This window comes from Diachasmimorpha longicaudata, chromosome 8 (genome assembly GCF_034640455.1).
Source record: "Diachasmimorpha longicaudata isolate KC_UGA_2023 chromosome 8, iyDiaLong2, whole genome shotgun sequence".
NCBI classification, from domain to species: domain Eukaryota; kingdom Metazoa; phylum Arthropoda; class Insecta; order Hymenoptera; family Braconidae; genus Diachasmimorpha; species Diachasmimorpha longicaudata.
In genome coordinates, this window is record NC_087232.1 from 5,711,164 (window position 1) to 5,734,148 (window position 22,985).

Below are 22,985 nucleotides of genomic sequence, written 5' to 3' on the forward strand. Positions count from 1 at the left end.
TCATTCCATCGTCCTTTCGCACCTGAGCAGTGTCGCGATATATTATTTCGCCTCGTAATTCAAAAAATTGTGACGCAGAGACCGGTTGGCCCACTATCATTACCCAGAAAGAAAGTAAATCACGAAACAAAAATGCCCGAGGTCACGTACTAGAGCTTAACCTCGGAGACGCGCCAACTTTCAACTGCCGTCGCTTTAAACCGTACCTTCACTATCGACATTTAATCGCCGTTCCGGAAACGAGAGATTTTAAATCTCAGTAAACAAAAAACATTGAAATAAAATTAGCAATATATCGCTCTTCTCACTCGTTGTTTTCCGCTTCAAATTCAAATATTAACCGTCGATTTTGTTTTCAATTTAAATTCATGAGAAAATATATCCGTTCGATATATATTTTATAATGTTATCCGAACGATAAAATATACAGTACTCGTATAAAGTCGATGTACTATCTTTCAAGAACATGACTCTGGATTTTTTTCCTTTTTTTATTAGAAGTGAAGGGATATGTCATCGCCATATTATTTTACCACCATTTTCTTTTCATGTTTGAGGAAACTTTCGTTTGATCAAGTTATCATTTACAGGAATCTGAATGATTCATTGCGTTTAATAAAAGCCAAATGGTACGAGTTTATGTTTCCTGTTTTTTTTTTTTTTTTTCATCACATCATGTATTCAGTTCCGGACGCTTTTTACCGAAGGTGAAGGCGCTCTGTGTGCCCCCCACTGACTGAACTTTATCAATTTACGTGTTCTACGTTACATATTGTGTCCGTTGATCTCGCTTCTTCGGTTTTTTAATTCAATTTAACCTGAGTCAACCGCCGGCAAAATCTTCAAACTTAACAATCCGCGAGTTCTTAGTCAGAGTTTGTTCATTTACATTTTTATGAATATCCGGTGGAATTACGATTTTGGAAATAGTCATTAGATCGCCTGAATTATTTTCGGTTTGATTTTTCCGGGGAAATCCGGGGAATTTTCATTCCGTCAATTCCATCGAAATTTTGAAACACATTGACATTGAAATTCCAGGATTTCGGGAAATAATGAGACAGAATTCGGATCTTTCGCTTCGTTTTCCCTGCAAATCACCACAAAACCGAAAAAATTCTGGTAAATTCCCAAATCCCCTCCCCACTTCATCAATCCACCTCTCTCCTCCCTCTCCCCACACAGCCCGCGAAATTCAAACAAATCCTCTCTCTCGAAGCTGTCCCTGCCAAACTCCCCAGACCCAAGTGAAATGCCCCAGCGACTGATCCGACAGCATATCACCTGTCAACATGGATCACCCTAATCACAACTACAGCCCCCTCCCGCCCCCCAACCCAATCCACCCCGAAGGCCCTCGCCTGTACCAGGAGCACAGGTGAGGGTGATCGCGTGCATAAACGATAACTGAGTGTTCAGACCTACGGTCGATTCTCCCGGTATCCACGAGAGGGTGGCGATGGCTCTCCAGGGGGTGTTAGGGGGTGATAGGGTGAGGTGTTGGGGGGCCTTTCCTCGCATTGCCCCCAGTATCCACGGGAGGGTGGTCGGGGCTCTGCAGGGGGTGATTGGGGGTCTTACGATGACGGGTGGCGGAGAGGGGGGGTGGGGTGGGGTTTCCTCGTATTGCCCCCGGTTAATGCACAAGTGGGTCTGGATAGATGAAAGGCAACCGAGCAGTGGCGTATATTCGCGTTCTGCCGGAATTGTTGAGCATCTGCAGCTGTTAGGAAAATCTAGGGGAATATGTATTCGTGTGGGGTATATGTATATATGTATATATGTATGTGTTGGATACAGTGCGGTTTGCAGGAATGAAACTGAAGACAATGGGGTACAGTTGTATCCAACTGTGCTTCGCTGTCCCCGTCAGAACAATTATGACCAGGAGGTTTCAACGAGGAATGTCAAGTGGTGAGGAGTTGGGTGGAGGGGGGGGGGGTAGAGGGGTTAATGGGTCGTCAGGAGGGGTTAATTATGGGGAGAATTGTGTTTTTGGTTGGGGGATACTAGGGGCTCCTAGTGTTTGTTGATTCTTATGACTTATTATTGCGGAGGAGGGGAGGAGGGGAGGAGGGGATGAGGGGATGAGAGAGATGATGGGTTTTGGGGGAGGGTGGGTTAAATGGTTCTTAAATCCTGATTTCTCCTAATGATGAATCAGGGGTCATTTTTATGAAGGTAAGGAGAATACCTTTGGAATGAAAAAAGGGGAGGGTTGGTGGTGCAGGGGGAGATATGGGTCTTGGTAGGAATGATGGGAATGTTTTGTGATTTGGAGGTGAGAAAGGGCCGATAAAAATTAGGGAGGGTCCAGTTAAAAGTGGGGAAGTCTTCGGGATAATTGTGGTGGTCGTTGGGTATCGGTAATGGGGAAAGACATTTTACGGAAATGTTTGATGAGGAGGGGGTGAAACTAGCGGGGTGTTAGGTATATTTTTTATGGATGATATTGATATTCGGAAGTTGATTGATGATCGTAAAATATTTTTTTACAGCCTCGACAAAAAATTCATTATAATTATCAGCGAATTTTTAGTTTAATGATCAATAAAAAATTTTAATTCATGTAACCCACGTGCTAAGCCTGGTAATTTTGTGTTTTATGGGCTGGATATAAATTAAACCCTTTAGGTTTAAAAATGTTTAATAAAAAAAATTATTGTGAAAGTAACGCTCGATTAATCAATAATATGGTCCCACGAGCTGAATTTAAATGTGACCCATCATAAACATCGTGAACTAAATTTTGTACTTGTTTTATTTGTTTAAAAAATAGAGGAGAAAAATCTCCCATCGAAATAATCATCGAGTTTGATCTATCGTAATCCAGGGGAATCCCTGAATCCGAATATAATCGAGTTTTCCAAATTACCGGATGAAAAACTTTTCATTTTTATTCTCGTGAGGAAAAAAAAATCCCATTTTATTTGAAATAATTTGCTAGCTTCGGCTGAAAGTTGGGCAACTCCTGGTTAAACGGCATTCGTCCGATTCGCTGCAGTTACCATCATCTTTTTCTTATTACCCTTCCATTTTTTTTACTCCCTTCATCACACAAAACCCATTTATCCGTGCGGTGAAATAAGACGGGCCAACTTTCACCGAGAGTTTCCCACGTCGATAAGAGAACGTTAGAAAACGCGTAGACTCACCCCTCACTGGACTTTTCACTGACCCTCGGTTGACCCATCTTATTCTCGTTTCTTTTTATTTTCCAGTAGTTTTTACCAGCTGACTTGTGCTGTCCCCCTCCCTCACATTGTCCTGACCAAAAAAGTAATACTTCATATTTCATATGAAAGATGTTCCCGAGGAGACAGTTTTCTTCTGCCATTGCGCAAGAAAAAATTGGTCTCAATTGTTGGACATTTATTTTCATTGTTGTTTCCACTCGTGTGTGATGGAGCATCGCGAGGGGTCGATGATTGAAAGGAATTCGGATAAAAAACGCGAGAATTTGAATATTAATTAATCGGCCGGTTAAAAAGGGTTCGAAAGCTCGAGGTGAGACGGTAATTTTTTATGACTACACAGAGAGAAATATTAATTAAAAATTACGGAACTTATCTCCAGTTTTTAGTGGGATATTTTTAGTTTCAAATTTTTGGGAAAATTATATACAATAAAAATTACGAGGGAGTTTTTCGTAAATTCGACCCTTGCAGACCTGATCTGCAGTCCATACCTTAAACTAAAACTTTTACATTATCACATCGTCTCAGGATGATACGACTGTGTGGATATAGTTTGATACCCGTTATTTTTCATTTTATACCTCACTGTAATAAAAATTACCCATCACTACTTTTAGCATTAAAAACTTGATAACCGGGTTAAAAACTATTTTTTATACAGCTGTTGAGTCCCTTTTCATGTTTCCTCCCACACGCGGACGAAAATTCGGTAGAAATAACCGAACCGTTTGCTAAAGAATTGACTTTTATTTATTTATTAAATTTTACTTTGTGTATCAGCATGACATAACTCCCTGTTATTACAGTTTCTATTATTTTTCGTACCATAACTGGGGGATATAAAAATTTAGTCTGACGGCTTTCAGCCCGGAAAAGTCGATAATCACCCCAACAAAAAAATCCCCAAAATATTTTGACAATTTGTGGTTTAAAAAAGCTGTAAAACTTCATATCATTTTTCCAGTCAAGGGACACACTCTAAATGTTTTTTTCATGAGGCATCTTATCTTCGTAGTCTCGATTATCGTGGATATTGGAAAAATGTGAAAAACACCCTCTTAATATTCGCGTTAAACTGAAAGTTTTTGGAAAAATAGATAAAGGCATTTGAATATCATTCGAACTGTCAATAAATTTCGCATTATCGTACTGCTTTAATATGATATGACTGTCAGTATTTCCTCAATTTCTATTGGACTCAAAAATATCGTAGTTTGTGTACGATAGAGATGATATTGGATGGCTGTCTGTTGTAGTGAAACTTAATTTCATTGTTTCAACGTTCTAATTCTTTATTTCATAAGCGCATTCCCCAGAGAGTATAAATAATGAAATATTTGTTTACAAACGAGGCATTATTTCATTCAAAATGTGTTATTCAATAGAATTCTATTGACATCCCCTACAATGAATTATCCGATCGACAGGAACAACGCAACACATTTGAATAACAATTAAACTTCGATGAAATATTCAACGAATTCGAAGGAATTTTTGATTAATTAGTATTTTTACTTCTGAAAAAAAAAGAAATTATTTTTTGTTAAAAGCTCGGTGTGTTATTTACAAAAATTCTTTTTGTTTCTTCCAACAGATTTCGCCGATTTTTTTTAAATAAAAAAAAACTTTTTTATTGATCAGAGACTTTGTTTGTTAAATATTCGAAATCAGTTGTTGTTCCTTTTATCTCCCAAAATTTTCGGGAAATAAAAAATTGGATAGTCGACACTTTTTTGTCTGCTGTTCGTGAAAAAGAAAACGTAAGTGCTTAACGTTTATTTTCATCTTTGTTTTCAACTTTTCTTTTATTCATTTCAAGAGCTTTTGAGTGGAGCCGCAGAAAGCGCGGTAAATTTCCGGTGAAAACAGACTGACATTTTTATTCCACCACTTGGAGGGCTTGAAAAAGCGGAAATTTCGTTCCCCAGAGTTCATTAGAGAAAGAAAATCTGAATTTTTGAATGAGAATGGAAGTTGTTGAATGCACCTATGGTATTTATTCAGGGGGTGAGTGGGGTTGAGTCCCGTCAAGTATCTCTCATATTTTTTTAAGGTAATAAAAAGAATATCGCTTTAAATGGCGGGAAAATTCTTAATCAAGTTGGGGCTGTCGTTAGGAGGGGGAACTGTCGAAATTTTATGGATCCTCAGGGATATTTATATAAAAAGTACTCAGCGATGAGAAGAATAAGGTATATCCGAGGATAAAAATAATTACAATTGATCAAGTTATTTTTAATTGCACCCATATTCACATTTTTTTGCATATTTCCAAAAAATATACGCACTAATGATGAAATTGATGATTCCATTCTCTAATTGTGAACCCACTTTGCCCTTCCAATGATCTGTTCAGCCGCGAGAACATTTAATTGGTTGGAGACAAATGTGGCGAGAGAAATTTTTAATAACAATTCAATTTTTAATAAAAATTAATCCATAAAAGTACATCATGAGTCGGCGTTACTTCGCTTTTTACCTCACGTTCCAACACTCATTAAAAATTAATATATGATAGTCAAATTTTATCCCACGTTAGAAATATTTCATCTTGATAAAGAAGGGCGTTACTGTACCAGCAGAGGAAATTTACTGAACTGGTAAAAGTTACTACGCATCAGAATAAAATTTCAAAAATAAAAATACTGATATTAAATATTAATAAAAAGACTAAATAATAGTATTAATATTCAGGAAAGAAACGAGACGACGATGACTCATGATAATTACGATAGAGTAATTTTATTGCAATTATTCCTCGGTTTACTTTCAGTCCTCGGACCTCTAGGGTTCGGTAGAAGCCCAAAGATGTCGGTCAAGAATAATCGTCAGGAAAAAAACCAGGTGAAAGCCCTTAATTCTCCCTTTCACTTACAACCAAAATCCAAATAATTCAGTACCTCCAGACATCCCTCTCCCCCTCAAATAAATCATCTCCCACTCTGCACCCCCGTACCCCCCTCTGGAAAATCCACCGATTTCCACCACAGTAATCAATCCATTCTACCCCACCAAAGATTTATTTACTCCCCAAAACGTGAAATTCTCCCCCAACAATCACCACCAGTGAATATTTTCGTTATTTCAGACTGAAAACGGATTCACAACGAACCCGTTAGGATCGATTTTTGGGCACAGAAAACCAGTCAAACAATCCTTCCCTCCCCTTCCACAAACGCCCCCCCACCCCCTATCAACCCCTTCGCGAAAAAAAAACCTTCAGGAGAGAACTGCTCTCTCGAAAAAAATGGCAAATAATTCAGTAAAACCCCTGAGACACCCCTTTTCTCCCTCAAAAAAATCATCCCCCACTCCACACGTGGAAAAGCCATCGTGTGGAATTCGTAAAAAAGACAGAGAGAGGGAGAGAGAAAAGGTGAGTTAGTAGAGTGGGTCGCCGAGAGGGAGCTAGCCCCAGTGACACCAATTTGGTGACAGCATCTGGGCGATATATAGCTGGGGGATAGTCGGTAGAGTTACGGTTCAGAGATGCTCCGGGGGAATTGAGAGAGGGAGAGAGAGAGAGAGAGAGAGTGAGGGAGGAGTGGTAACTCTCACCCCCGTAGTAGTGCTACGGGCGGTGGGCAAAGAGGGTGGGGGGGGAGGGCTTGGTGGATATGAAACTTAGCAAATGGGTCGCTCGGCCAAGGGGATTCCAACATGAGGGGTTGGGGGGAGGGTTAGACACCAGAGGAATGGGCGTACGTTGGCTACATAACAGACAAACACCCCATTTGCCCTTTATATTTTTCCTCCTTGCCATTTGCTTTCAACTTCCTGGGTAAACTTGATGTAATGGGTGAATTGTTGAGGAGTTAAACGCATGTGAATTTACGGAGGGTTTATGGGGTTGAGGGAATGCGTCCAACTGCGGGAGAGGGACAGGAATATTTTGTGTCAACTAAAAATGTTGTATTTTAGTTTAGGGAGTCTTATTGTATTTGATAATATTCTTGTTAGGGTGGTTCTGGGTAGGGGGTTCGGTGATGAGAATGCACCATCGGCTGTTGACATAATTATTTTGAATAAATGAATAAAAAAAGTCTGATCGAGGGGAGAACATTAAATATTTGAAATAATAATTGGTTTAGCTGTATAAACTTCGAAGTTTTGTGCTAAATTATTTTTAAAAAATTGTAATAATAATTAATGAACAGATTGTTGGAGGAAATCGTCGAAAATATTTAAATATTCACCATATTGAGCTTTATTTTATGCAAAAAGACGCATTTCCATGGAATATAAATCGAAATTTGTAGATTTTTTGCGGAATATGAGCGTTAATTACTTTGTAATTTTTTTAAAGTCTCACTTGTCTTTGATTTATTGCACGGATTTCTCTCAATGGATTTTTCCCTGAATTTTCTCTCCGCGTAGCATTCGATTTGGAAATAAATCAGGAAGTTATTGACAAAATCATATTGACTATCATGTGAGGAGCACAATTTATCATTTGTTTTTTAAAATCATTTATCCATAACGGAAATAAAAAAAATCGGTCCTTTGGTACTCGCCTGACTGACTTAGCGATTCCGTTTTCACAGTTTTCTCTCAGAATTCTCAATTTCCGCTCCCGACGAGTCTTCTTAATTCCATGAATATTTAACGAATATTAAAGCCGGGGACATAATCAGTCTTGAACAAACAAAAAATCCGCAGTTTCAAGAGGTTAAGAAGCCAAAGAGCAAATTTACCCCGGGATATGTTGTATGAATTTAACGAGAATTTAAATTCCCTCATGGATTCGGAATATCATGTTAAGGGACGGGAGAAACGTTGCAACGAGGGGAGGAAAAAATTACAAGAATGGAAATGAAAGAAGGAAAAAAAATGTAATTGATATTTTATTCATAAACCCTCGGGGCTTTGCAATCGTTAAGACTATTTATATTTATTTATGAATACCAAAGACGTCCTGTGTAAATTTCCCAGCTCTGAGCACTTCCTCTCTCCTTCCCTCGCCCTTGCGCACTTTTTTCCGAAAGATTTCAAAGTTTCGAGGATGTGATTAGTGTTAGGGGATGAGAGGCATATTTTCCGGAGTTTTTTCAATAATTTTTGCAAGGAATTGCGAAAGATTGTTGGAGACAATAAATTGTTTATGCGAACCCTCTTCTACCCAGTCCAAAATGTACCAAATTTACAGTTCATTTTGAAAAATTTTGGGAATTTGTCATGAAATTTCGGACGACTTTTAACAGTCTGGTCCATCCTAGGAACTTCTGTTTTTTTTTTATTTCGTACTAGGGAATTTCAGGCACTGGGAAAACTGCTAATTTTTCTCAACTAATTATCAAAATTTATGATTGTCCACCTGTAGACCAAATAGTACAACTAGGATTTGGGGTGGGGGATGTGCAATATAGACATGAAAATGGGAATTGGGGAACAAGTTTATGTTGAAGTGAACTCTTCGGTCACACCCCAGCTGCACAGACTATCGCTCTTCTTCCGATTTTCATGCAGAATTATTCACATGAACCCTCTCTCCCACCAATCGATAACACCCGAATAATTGGAAATTCCATAAACTCCTGTCGCCCTCATTAAAATCGACATATGGAAAATTCACGTGATGCTTGTTGTCAATTACACTCGTAATAATTGTTTGTCAGTTAACGTAAAATGTAATTACAATGAGAGACGATTAACCGGTTGCCACTTCGAATGGCCACTGTATTGTGTTTATTCGTTTGTCTGTGAAGTTGTGTGTGTAAGGCTCCATGGAAATAGGACAGGACGATTGTGTTACGCTTTTCTAGCAAATGTATCGGAGAGCCACGTCGTTTGCCCGCTAAACGGCCGACTGAATGACATTCAGTGACTGATTGCAATAGAACTCAATTCTCACGATAAAAATAGTCAAACGTCACTCATGAAGATATCGATCGTCACATTTTCACTAAAATTTTTTGTTGTTTTTTCTTCAGTCAAATAGAGTTGCGTCGGCGTAATTCACCCGAGGGTGAACGAGACAAAGAATGGCCGGCAATCAGCCGAGGAGAGGCCAGTACTGGTCCTCATCTCGTTCACCCGAGGTGAATCACGCGGACGTAGAGAATGACGCATGACCGACAGTCAGCCGACGGTGAGCCAGTGTTGGCCAAACCTCGGCTGACTGTCGGCCATGCGTCATCCCCTAGCAGGAGACGGGGATATCAAGGTTATGCTCACTAAAAAAATTCAGGACTTAATTATTACAAATAAAAACGTATTGTTAGTTTTTTTAACTCTTCAGTTGTCATAATTTGTTTAATCAAATGAATGCATGATGTTTCGTCATTCCATTCACTTTTCCCGACGAATCAGTAACCACATCACATCATTTTTATATCCTTCATCCAATTTACGATGACATAAACTGAAAAACCGTCATACGTGGAAATTTTTATCAGTCATTTCGTGTTTCATGATAAATCGATAGGGCATTATGTGTGACACATCATACGGCCCTCTTACCTGACAAAAAATAGCTGCACCAACGACTTCCATTTGCTTCTCGAGTCCTCTCCTCTCCCTCATCACAGAAACAAAACGATTTGTTCTTTCATACCCCTGTGTATGCCCCAATGAGCGTTTTTTTTTTCATTTCTTGATCATGAAGACTCAAAGTGAAATATGGATGTGGGTGTAGGTAAGAGGTATGGTAAATATTTCCATATGCCCTCAGACGTTGTTTTGAAGGGATCCTCTATTGTTCCAGGTACACAAAACAGGTTCAATTTTCCTAGATTTTCCAAACTACAATTCATATTAAAAAATCGTTTAACCAAATTTACAACAAATTTAATCTTCCAACAACCGCCGTAAATTACCCTCCCTAGAACATTTCCCTTTGGTCTACCCCCATGAATAATTAACCCCATTCTCCACACGACATAAACCCTAATGTCTTCACCGGTTCTAGCACCGATTTCCAAACCGATCGCTCTTCGTCCCCAACGAGCCCTCAATTGATCCATCTCTTTCCACCCCCTAAACCTGGAAAACATCTCCAAATCAACAGTCCCCTTATCTCCCTGTTGATCTTGATGCCAAGGACACCAGCATCCCTCATTCTGAAATAACAGTTTGTTAGAAGCTACCCCTCCCACCAAGACCTTATTTGCTGACTCCGCACTCAGCTAATTCTCACGAGTAAAGAGTAGAACCATCTCCCAACTTTCGATTCCAAATCCGGCAAAGGGGGAGTCAAAAAGTTTTCCTCTCCATCGGGTGTGGAAATGTTAACCCAGCACTTGGCGTTGAATTAATTGCATCATGACGAAGGGTCTGGAGAGATGTTAAAGATATACGAGAAACACAGGCGTCTGTAATCATCCCAAAATCCTGGCAACTCGTGGCAAACGTTTGTTAGACGTTAACCGCACTGGTTGTTGGCCCTTATTGGTGGTTTACGCCTTTGACTTGTTATCATTCCTCAGCTGCATTAATGAGATTCCTTTATTGCGTCTGTTTTGAATTTAATTTATCGGATTTTCGCGCAGCTGGTGGACGTGTTGTAATATTGGGCTGACATTGCCTGATGTTTCAATTGTGGTTCTTCATTGATTTTTATTGGAAGTTTGGTTGGAAGGGTAACAGCTTTATCTCTGGAGGGGGTGAGAACGAACGAACTTTCGGATTGGAAGGGTCAAAGGATTGATATCATCGAAATGAACCAAAAAACAAGCTTTTTGCTGCTGATTTATTTGCTGCTGCCCTTCGGTCTTGTCCTGTACTTTCCGAAACCCAAATCATTGATTCGAGAGGTTTAGGGCCAAGGTAGGACAGGACATCTGGGAGGAAAGATTTGACATTCGGTTGAAGGTTGAACGAGAGAGGAATGGAGAGCTCAGAAAGGAGGAGAGACTTGTGGGTCAAATGGTGGATCGTTTGATCCTTCTGATGACTGTCTTTGATTCTGAAGAGCATTTGGTGCTTTAGAAAGGGTCAAATGGGAGGTTCTGCATTGAACGATTTCTATTGGTAGACGAATTCCAATTAATCGAGAGATTTTTGGACGGAGACAACATTCAGTAAAAACTGCGTAAGTGTTCACGTAATTTACTAGAGAGAATCAGGTCCAGAGGATTTTTCTCATGGAAAAAATATTTTCCAAGATCAATGTTCCTCGGCACGTGTAGTTATTCATTTTCAGACAATTGAATCACTTGTAATCCCAACGGAATCAAGTTGATTAAATTTCATGGGAAATTTCACTTTAATCCTCGGCATAGAGACCTCATCATTTTCTCGCCCTGGTGACTGGCAATTTCACTGGCCATTACCCGTGAATGACGGATCTGTGGGACACAATGTACGTGTCTAACAATAACCCGTTTACTTCATGGAATCTGGTGAGAATAATTGTTATCATTCACTCCGAGAGTGATCTTACCTTCATTACTCCAAGATTTAATCCCCAAAATGCAACTTGGGACTAAAAAAATTGTCCATTTCCCAGAAAAAGTATGAACCACAATCAAATGATTGAACTTTTTGGTAAAAATCATCTGTTTAGTAATCGCGTTATTATTTTTCCACTCGGGGGAAATTTCCGTGTAAAATTCGGAGACTATTCATTTTTTTAATTCATTTGACAGCGAATTTCAAATTTATTAGCAACAATTTCTCACTTACTTCAACGACTCCAATTGTTCACTTTTTGTTCGCCTTTTGTTGCAGACTTGGACTCCAGCATTGTGTGAACCGTCCAACAAGTACGAGCCACATCAGGTGAGTCATTGACCCAACAAAAAAAATACTGAAATACACATTCAGAGGGTGGGAAAGTCCGACGTTGAGTTTTCGGTTCTGAAGTTGCCCCGCGGGATGCACTGTAAGATGCTGTTGGGGTAACCCGGGGGGATGAGGGAAGGGTAGTTTCGAAAACGACCACCAACGTCCAAGTTGTTCTCGTCGTCACGTTCGACTTTCTCAAAACTTATGCCCCAAACCCTCTCTCGCTACATCGAGATATAGCCCCTGGCGATCGATTAAGGACACAGCGGCTATCGTTGAGAGTTTTCAGGTGATACTGTCATATTACACTTGGGAAATATCAATGTTACGTGTCTGAGGCGTTTCTCATGCTCGTAAAATTTTTCAAATCGGGTGAGGAAATGGGAAACGTGGATTTTGTTGTTATTTTCGTCTTAACGAAAGTGAGGAATTTTATTGAGCACGATCGAACAAATTCATGAGGAAAATTTCATTGTAAATTGCAATGTAACCCACCCTAATAATCCAAAAAGTCTTCAATTTGCCTGATAGCCCCCATCTGTTCGAGCAAAATCCCAAAAAATTTTAAATACAATCTATCACCTCCCACAACTCCATTTTTCCCACGACTCTCACATTCCTAAATTAACGTTTTCAATATCTCAAAAGCGACGAGACGGTATCCGAATGTGAATTCAAAGAGACGCCACCATAAACCGATAAGACTGTTCATTTTCTTCAGTTTCCAAAAAGAGAAAGAAATCGAAAAACTCCTTGTTCAGAGAAAAGAGATAGTGAGGACTAATGATCATGCATCTGGGAATGGTCCTCTAGGTCTTTGAAAACGTTTCCTGAGGTCTCGCCTTAATCCACCCCTCCCTCCCGCTCCCCTCCGCTCCTTCCTCGCCGCACCCCACCCTCAGTAGCTACTTCAACGCCCACCCACATCTATGCGGCCATTCAAACATACCATACCATCATCATCGTTCGCCCTCGGGTGAATGGAAGGGGTGCCTCGACGAAGGGAAAAGAGAAAGGGGGATGAGAGCCAACGGGGATCTCTGTATGCAAGTACCCACTGGAATTCCAGGGGTTGGTTTGGTTGAAACGCTTGGAGTGGACCTTCATACAATTATTCTACTGCTCAGGTGGACAATTACATGGCTAATCCCTCATTGTCTCCACCTACACATCTATTTTAATGGGGTTGAAGGGTGAAAGGCGAACGTTAGAGGAGACTGGACTGAAATAAAGTTTTTTTTTGCTGTTTTTGTTGCTCGAAATGTGACAAAGACTCAAACGCCCTTGAGGGTTAAATGAAATAACGTGGTGGAGGGCCAGATGAGAGAGACGAGGGAGGGGGAAGGGAGTTCGCTAAAACAGGTGTAGGACATGGGTCCACATTTCCTAGCTGTCCCATTTGACTCTTCATCGCTTGTCTGCCAGCCACTGGTTAAATGGTCTCAAGGATCAAAGGGTCTCGAAGGTTGAATGGGGGAGAGCCGATCTGGTGACTTTCCTGGATTCTTTCGGTGAAATCGCGTGTTCCCTCTCGAAATGTCAAAGGTTTCTCGCGACCAAAGTGAGGAAAACCACTAGGGGAATTGTCTACCGAATGCGGTTGAGTGTTCGCTGCATATCCTACTTCATTTCTTCAATTCTACGCTCTCGATCTGCTCTTTTTCAGCCAATTCTGGTCTCGATGCTCTGGCAGGTGAAACAGTAGGGAATCGAAACGATTATGTCGGAATTGCTTTTCCGTGTTGTGGTTTTGTCGGTGGGGTCACCGGGATGGAAAAGTGAAGTTGAGAAAGGGGTAGAAGAAGATGGGAATGAAAAAAGGGAAATTCGGAGAGTGAGAGTAGTTTTTTGTGATGGACTAGAGGAGGTCTTCAATTCTCCAGAGTAGCCAATTTACCAGAGTTGATTAATTGAATAAATGATTGTTAAATATCATCAGAAATTGGATTAAAAAATTATTCACTGGAACAACAAGTGGCGAATGCTTTTATGATAATATTTCTTAAAATCTACATTGAAATCTATTAAATTTGAAAAATTTACTGATGGATTTCACCGAATAAAACTCTCGGTGTTTAAAAAATATCTCATCAATTATCAACAATACACGATACGTATAACAAATAAACAATTAAATGGGTGTATCTGCGAAATATCGAAAGGTGGACATACGGTGTAAAAAAACAAAAACTCAGGGAACATTTAAAAGATAAATTAATTCTCTTCATTTTTTTTTCACGTGTTCTTGAGTCGAGATTTAAACGTTTTGCGGGTAGAGATGATCTATTATTTATTATGTTAAAAATTGTTAGTATATTTGATGCCTGCATGTAAGTAGTTATATCGCAAAAACTTTTAAATTGTAGATCTTTCGGTGATAATCCGTCCACTTAAGACCAAACAAACAAAATGAGAAAGAAAATAAAATATAAGATGAAAAAAAAAAAATAAACATAAATCAGGTTATGTCAGTCGCAAAACGAAGGATGCTATAACCTAACCCGTAAAATATAAACAATAAAGTTGAGGATAAACCCGAGTATATTTTGACGAGCATTGACCCAGGCATAAAAGTTACCGTCTCATGTGCCCCTGGGACAAAACACTAGATCTCCCAATACTGGGATCGTATACAGATGACACAGAAAACCCGTATCGTGAGGGAGTGGAAAAGGGTATGGGGTTAGTGGGGTTGTCACCGCGTCCGGGGATTGCGACGGGATTCAAGAGGGAAGCAATTTGCCGCAGAGTCCCCGCAGAAAATTCTTTTTCTTCGTTTATTTCAACTTCTGGTTTATAGAGACTGATGTGTTATACTGTTTTTCTCTCTGCTTTACACTTTATGCTGTGTTGTACGTTGAATGCAGGAGCACATACTTGGGATGAAGTTTTCCAGTATCAACTCAACCATGAGAATGGAATTTATGAATCGATTGGACCATAATTGTCACATTGAACATAGAAATATGTCGGCGGTTCGGTTTCCCCCAATAATTTGGGATTTGATGGTCATATTTCAAATATTTTTTCACTGAGCCACTAATCGTAGTCAAATGTTGGAGATCAATTGAAAAATTTAAGAGTCAGGTTATTTGGGGACTAGCAACAAAAAAATTAACATTGTCATTGCGAATTTTATTCCTCATCCGGAAATAAATAGTTAATAAAAATTTTATTTCATCTTTTTCATAATTCCGGAGAGAGATGCAATTGTAAGAAATTTTAGAGAACTGTCAGGGAATTTCAAATTATATTTGAGATAGAATAAATTAGCCTGAAGACTTCTACCGGAATTTTTTCTTCCGATGAGCTACGGTAGATTCTAAAATTACCTGAAATTAATTTAAAAAATATTTTGAGGAATTTTAATTTGATTTTTCCCGTAAAACTATTAGTGAATATAAAAAATGTGCAGTAATAATTATCCCTGGAATCAATAATCTGTTAATTAATTCTTTAAGGACGACCTACACTCTCCGTCAAAATTCTCCGTTTTCTCTCACTTTCTCACGCAAATATTTCCTTTAGCTCAAGATCTTCAATAGTATTCAACTGAAAAAAAAAGTCTCAACATCCTTGAAGCCCATATACAGTCAATTTAAACTCAAGACGGTGCAAAAAATGGTAGAAGTTTTTTAAAACATCAGTGGAAACGTGAGAAGCCCCCGAAATCACATCGATCGATCTTCGAACTCGAATGAGACGGACTTTTCCGTCGCCCACCGAGTAAATAAATGTTTGTATGTGAGGAAAATATCGGGGCGTCGTTATCTATGCTAACGAGTTGAATGGGGTAGTCAGCGATGGAGAGGAGCAACCAGAGGGAGAGTACAAAGGGAGAGGAATGGGTTTGCCCGTAGATTTTCATTTCTCTTGGCTCGTTGGAGGTGGATTACAAAGCTCCTCTACATGCGCCATTCGATGCACCATTATTTATGGCACTCACCACCGCACGGTCCGCTAGATTCTATTCCTGTGAAATACTATCGGGTTAATGAGGTTAAATTTTACACTGTTGTTAATTTTTTTTTTCGGCTTTATGCAATGTATGACGCCCAGTGTTGATCAGATTTAATGGTGATTAAGGGATGACATTTTTCTGTGGTTTTAGACATTTTTTTATGGAGAAAATATTTCATTCACGAGGGGTAATATCAGATATAGTGAATATGAATTGTGGTGATTTTGTTTATGACATGTTTGATGTCTTAATGAAACCGCGGGGGAGCGAAGCATTTTTATTCCGAAATATTTAATAGAAATTACGGAACGCGAATTTCGCCGATTACGAAATCGATTGGGAAATTTCACGTGAGATTTTTGTCATTTTTCACAGACGATTATTTTTGTAAATTGCCTCCTTGAATTTGGTGAGAAAATTTTCAATTAATAATTCACCGATAAATTTTCTCACCCCTCACCGCCCTTAGAAAATTTCCTGAAACAAATACCTAATTATCGAATGCTCATAACACACCATTTCCTCGCACAATACGTCATTTTTCCCAGGAAAAATAAATGAGGATTACTCCCCCAAAAGTACAGGATATCCCGACAATGTGAGTGAAACCCCCTCTGTTTCCCCTCACCCCTCACCAACCAGACGGAAATGAATAACACGCGAAGGAATAAATAATAGAAAACCGAGAAGAATGTAATATACATCGGGGCACACGAGATCCTGAGTACGCGCGTGTTTCTTCCCTTATTACTCTCCTTATTTCTTCCGAGCTTTATTTCATTATGTATTTTCACCAGTGACTCTTCCCCGGTATCACGTCACGACTTTGCCTCGGTCCTACAGAGCCCGCGACCCCCAAGTTTGATCCTAAAAAAAAAACAACAAACTACACGGAATTTTCATAAAAACGATCTCGACTCGTGAACAATGTCGTTGGAGACAAAATGAAACGAATGAGAACGGGGGAATGGAAAAATAATAAAAAATGCAGACAAACTTTTTCACTCTTGTCAAGAAACTCAATGTGGGGGAGAGAGAGGGAGAGAGAGTTTCAAATTTTTTTTTTGTATGAAGATGGATACATCGGGTGCACATATCGGGGGTAACAGTGTACACGACGACTTTAACGGGAAATTTTTCCCTGTCTCCGGTTACGTCAGTTCAGTATTGTTTTTGTTGTAAAAATAAAATGATGGGTTTCGCCTCGAGTTGGTTTGACTTTTGAAATTATTTCATACTAAATGGGGAGTATTAATGTTCTAGTGAGACAGTTTTTGATTTATGCTGGTGGACTTTATTTATGAAGAAAAATATTCAATAAATATTATAAATAACATTTTTTCTGAGTGTTTCGTAATTTTTATGCAAATTTTCAGCGAAAAAACTGCGATATCGTCACGTAAATTTTATCAGCCACGTTTGTGGTCAGGGAACTTAAGTTCCGTAATTTTTACTGAATATTTCTCTCCGTGTGAAGGTGAAATACATCATTGTTGTTAATTGTTGTATATGTGTGCGTGGCGCATAGTTTGTCGATAATAACTCCACAATAACAAATTCCACACAATTTCTTTCATTTTTATTTAGACCGCACAGAGAAAAATATTACAATAAAAAATATGGAAGAACTTTCGTATAATTTGTATTGAAGTGTATCTTGCCGTGCGAGGTCGCTGATGATTGGATTATCCATCTCAAATAATCAAAACTGATTTTTTGGGTGATCCAGAGTACATAAATATTTAATGACGAAATTGTGGAGCTATCTGGCCTCTGAGTCATGCCACATTCTCAGGAAAATATTCAATCTCATCATCTGTGCCACTTCTCTTCTGGAGAATGGTTCACGAAATACTTCCACAAAGCGTGAAAACCACTCCGAGATCATCCCTCATTTCTTTTATTTATCTACCCCTCGAATTACATTTTTTTATCCCAAACGCGTGACTTGTGACCGTAAATAAAAAGAGGGGAAATCAGGTACGCAGACTTATGAGGAAAAATATTCTGTTGAACATAAACGTATGATGTGGCCCAGAAATTCATAAATTTACGTGCTCCTCAAATAACCCACCTAAAAACATGAAACTGCATCATTAAAAAATTGACTCGTCCCATACCCCGACTATCTCACCCCCTTTACCATTTAAATCCTCTCTCCGAAAGAATAAATTAATTATTAGGAGAGACGGTTTGTCCTGAAATTGGCAAATGTCAACCACGTGAATCTCTCCAAAGACAAAATGACTTCACCTAACGATCAATTTTCAATCAATTTTACCCCAACATGACCCAGCATATCCATAAAAATAATCAACATCATCAATTCTAATCAATTATTCATTGATCCCGTAATTTTTCATTTTCCTCATTACCAGTCTGTTTCTCCTCCCATAAAAAATCATGAACTGGGGGGTGAGTGTTTTCTCCTCTTCCTTTTTCGGTCAAAAGTAAGGCAATCATGGGGGCAGCGTGCGCTTGACGAGTCCACAGAGTCGCGTGATTAATTTTCCGGGGTAAGGAGAAAAGCAAGAGAAAAAAAAAGGAGAAACGAAAGCTTTGATAAAGCATCCAACCCCTTTCCCCCTCTTCACCCCTGATTCACCAGTCCACTTAAACTTTTTTCCCTCGTCGTTTCTCTTTTTTTTTTATTCTCAGCAACTTTAGATTACTTACCGACTGGGAGTGCGGGAATACGTTTTTCCAGAAGTCTCTGATGTGCAATTTAACATGCACGTCATATGATGTATGAAGCAATGCTCACCAGTTTGGAATTTTTGGAAGAATAGGAGAGTAAGGAATGTTGTGGGGGGTGGGGGTTGAAGAAATCATCACAGTGACCAAGCCAAACATCCGCACCCTGAGAGAAAAATATAATTTTTTCAGTAAATAAATATTCTTCTCCCAAGAATTCAAAACGGATTTTCGAATGAAAATTTCGGGCATTCGTTTGCCCGAATATCATTGGCAAAATTATACTTTTCTTCAGTGCAAATATTTCAAAATGTGAGAATAGATATTCGGTCATTTATCAATACCAACAATTTCATCAATAATATTCCCCTGAAAACTCAAACAAAATACGAAATCGACTGGATTCTCACACTTGTGAAATTTATTGATAGATTCATTGTTAATTGTCAAATTTTTATTTAAAATAGATTACAAATCAGCCCATTATAATTTACTACTATCATCACTTCCATATACTACCATCAGGGTTATATATCCCGAATATTTGTGGATTTATCGTAGCATAATCAACCCATCGGTTTCAAAATTCTCAAATAAAAAATCAATAAAAAATAGTTAGCATAATGGTACATCTCATCATTGATTCTCGTCTCAACCGAATGATGATACATCCTCCTTATCGTGTGGTCTGGTACGTAACCCTACGGAAGCCCCTCTGCTTCCTACCCCATCCGCCCAGATATATTCCACGAATTTGTGGTTACCAGTGAAGCTGGGGAGAACGACACGTAGATAAACTTCCGCCCTCGCCGCAGATGACGTCTCAAGTCCGGTGTGAAGTTTACACGTCTCACCTTTGCCGATTGGTTTCCAATCGTTAGACTACGAACATCTGGGACGCCCTCATCCCTCAAATCATCTTTACCCCTGAATTTCATCTCCATCTCCTTCGCTTATCATTTTCGGAGAAAGAGATATGGAAAGTTCCGCAGGTCCTTCCTTCCGTTTTGGACTATGATAGTAGCCGGATGCCCAAGTACACCCACCCACCCCTTTTTGTATTCCTTAACGATCATTAACATCGGGAGTTTTGGATATCTCAGGAAGACGAGTTCAATGGGATCAAGGGGGAGGAAATGAGATCGTTCAACTCAAGTCGATATTTTGATTAACTGAAAGGCAGTCTTTGACGTTCCTTGGGTTTCGTTAAAATTTCGCTTCAACCCGTACCATCCCTTCTGCTATCAGACCCCAAGGTCATCAACGTTGATGAATTTATAAGAAAAAATAATACTTAAATAAATACTTGGTCAATAAAGGTTTACATCCTGATAGAACGGATTTATTACTCTAAACGAATGGATTTTAGTTCAAAGTTATAGTCCATTTGGTTCCACCAAATGTTCATTCGTAAATACTTAACGAATGTATATGTCATAAATCTTGATTGACTTGACATTCTCCAATCGTTAACTATTAACGAATATTTATTTGCCCCGATTGAACTCCATCATTCGTCAACAGTTAACAAATTTCATTCAGAATTTGGTCTCCCACTATCGATATTTCGATTGTGTTTCCGATTATTGATGAAATAGAACCAGAATTGTCCTCCAGGACTCGGTTGTCCTGGAGGGGAATTCTCGGAGGCATCTGCAATTACAGAGTTTAGTCTCCCCAGGAGCCCAAATGACATCTTTCCTGTGAGTCCAGGTCGATTCAGAACATTTTTCGGAAACTCCTGTCCTGTTTTACAAATTCTTCGGCTTCTAGCCTCATCGCCAATCGTCCCACACGTAAATTCGACCAACAAAATCGAATCCGTTCACCGCAGACCTCAGCCGAGACATTGAAATTTCCTCCAGTTGATACTGTTGAACGATGTGTGCAGAAGATGCTGGGGAACCAACTGGAAACATTGAGCTTTCAAGACTACTCACCCTATCTACCCCTTTGGTTACCGTATATGCACAGGTGTGATGCTCTAGTGCGGTATCTGCGGTTACTTTCCTACTCTCCCCCTCGGGGTTCGTTGCAAATAGAGTAAATCACCTGTCTCCTTCGAAGCGAATTCACTAGGACTTTGCTTTACCTTCGAAGACCCATTTCCCCTACACTCACACACCATTCCTTCATTCCCCATTTCATTCCACTCCTGTTTCTTCACTAGGGTCTAAGCCCATTCCATTAGATACTTACCTCGGATTTCCTAACGTAAACCGAATGTTTCTGTGTACTGAGAAAACTCAAGTCTCGTGTTTTGCAAATACAAATAGCTGGGCACTCTGTCTTGGTAGTGGATGATCTATTTTACGTGGTGTGACTTCGTGGAGTTGATGGAGGATAGTGAATTACTATTTTGAGGTGGGAGGATATGGTAATTGGAAGGAATTGATGTCTCGTTCACGAAGAGATGATTCAATTAAAATTTGGGTTCTTTTCGGGAATTCCGGAGCGAGTTCTATGGGAGGAATTTGTTATTTTCTAACAGTTGTTAAATTATAGTCTTTCTTAGTAGATATGGATGTTCATATAAGTCCATTTGTAGAAATAAAAAAAATATTTTTGGCAAATATTAATTTAGTTGAGGGAAGTATTGATTTTTAAAAATTATATTCTTTCGATTGAGGTCATTCCCAGGAGGGGGGGGGGGGTTAATTAGCTTTAAATAATGATAATCTTATTGCTCTTGAGGGTAACTATGTTCAATGTTAAAATTCATAATTATTGAGCTAGTTCTTTCAAGGTCATAACTAACATGATGATGGGGTAACTGGTTATTTAGCAAAAACTTTTTTCTTTGTCAGGGTTTGAACACATTAAAATTGAAATTGGGGAAGGGGGAAGAACGTGACATTTGTCCTACCAAATGACAGAAAAATCGAACGCACATCATTTTACCAATAAACTAATAGTGTCCAGGCTGTTATACACGGATTGACCTCTAGGAAAAAAGAAGAATCAAGTGAACCGTAGTCCATTTGGACGGGCGCGAGCCAATCTTCAATGTACTACTCTTGTCTCATCCCCTCTTACCTTTTGCAAATGTTCATATCTTCTCGTTGTTCTGGGAGAATCGAAGCGCATCGTAGCCAGTTCACTGGAGCAAAACGAGGTACGCGAATAGACACGTGTGTTTTTTTTTTCATTTTTTTTTGTTTTCGGTGAAAAATGGATGCGAGAAATCCGAAGTCATGAAAATTGTGTCAAGGAGAATTATTCTGCGTGAAAAGAAAAACAAGAGGAAAATTGCTTTCATGTTGGTATCGAATAGTTATTTTTCATATCAACTGAATCATTTTGCACATTATTTTCTTATCGTGTGTCTTATCCGTCGATTTATGTTATTTCGCTCAATTGAATTGAATCATCTGACGGATCGATCGCGTGGAATTATTTTATGAGAGCCAAATGCACGGAAGATCGAGATCTAGACCTGATCGAGATCTGAATGGTAATGGAGCCTTTTTCATGAATATTTTAATGTGTCTTAAATCCCTATTTTATGAATTCATTTGGTAAATGAATTCGCAGGGAAATTCCAGGAAAATTCGAAATTTGGAAAAATCTTACTTTAAAAAGAATAAACATCGATACCATCGATATCTCGAAAGTCTTTCCTGCTAATTCTTCGTTGGTTCACAGCTGGTTACAGGACTCATTTAAAAAATATTTAACGAATTTTAAAAATAGTTTAAAATATGATAGAATTAACTTCGAAAATCACCTGTTCCCAAAAAAAATTCTGCAAATAAGAAAAATGCATTTTACTATAATTATCACAACTCTGCTGACTTTCTCATGAAGAATATTTCTAGTCCTCAAAAATAGAGTTGGCCACCTCCCAAAAAAATCATCGCTATTTCTGTTATTAATCGAATTGAATTCAGTTTTAGCTTCATAATGATTAATTAATGATTACTTACGATGGATTGAATGACCCGGAAGTATTTTCATCTGCCTGGGAAAGCTTTCCCGATAGGTTGAAGCGACTTGTGTCAAAAAAAGATTTCTAATTCTAGGCCATTAAGTATCCAGATGCTTCTTGTCGACCCTTTCACGTGCCAAACGAATCGGTTTGATTCAAGGGAAGATTTATCTCATCCTGACCTTTTCCCTCTGCCAGAGTTTTTTCATGACATCAGTCAAATGGAGATCATGAGTGATGACACGCTCTTTTCGAATGTAGGAAAATTTTTTTTATCTGAAATACAATTTTTCCGAATGTCAATAACAATTGTTTCTTTGTTACTGGCGAATAGTGAATTTTGACTTGCGTTCATGGATTCAATCACTCGAAATAATTTATCCCCAGTGCATTCACTTCTCCGTTCAATATTCCACTTGACCCCAAGAGTTTATCTCGACTCACCTGTGAATTAATGTGGCCACGGGGTCGATATACCTCC

At 39.0% G+C, this 22,985-nt stretch overlaps 1 protein-coding gene across 9 annotated transcripts in view; it reads left to right on the forward strand.

Annotated features, from left to right (window-relative positions):
- LOC135165240 (acetylcholine receptor subunit alpha-like) overlaps positions 1–22,985 on the forward strand; it is a 77,741-nt gene that overhangs the window by 19,628 nt on the left and 35,128 nt on the right. For 7 of the 9 annotated variants that reach the window (XR_010299456.1, XR_010299455.1, XR_010299457.1 and 4 more), the window contains one exon: positions 11,865–11,915. The exons of the other annotated variants lie outside the window; for them this stretch is intronic. The gene's annotated coding sequence lies outside the window, so the exon portion shown is untranslated. The remainder of the gene's footprint in view (positions 1–11,864; positions 11,916–22,985) is intronic. 9 annotated transcript variants of the gene reach the window in all.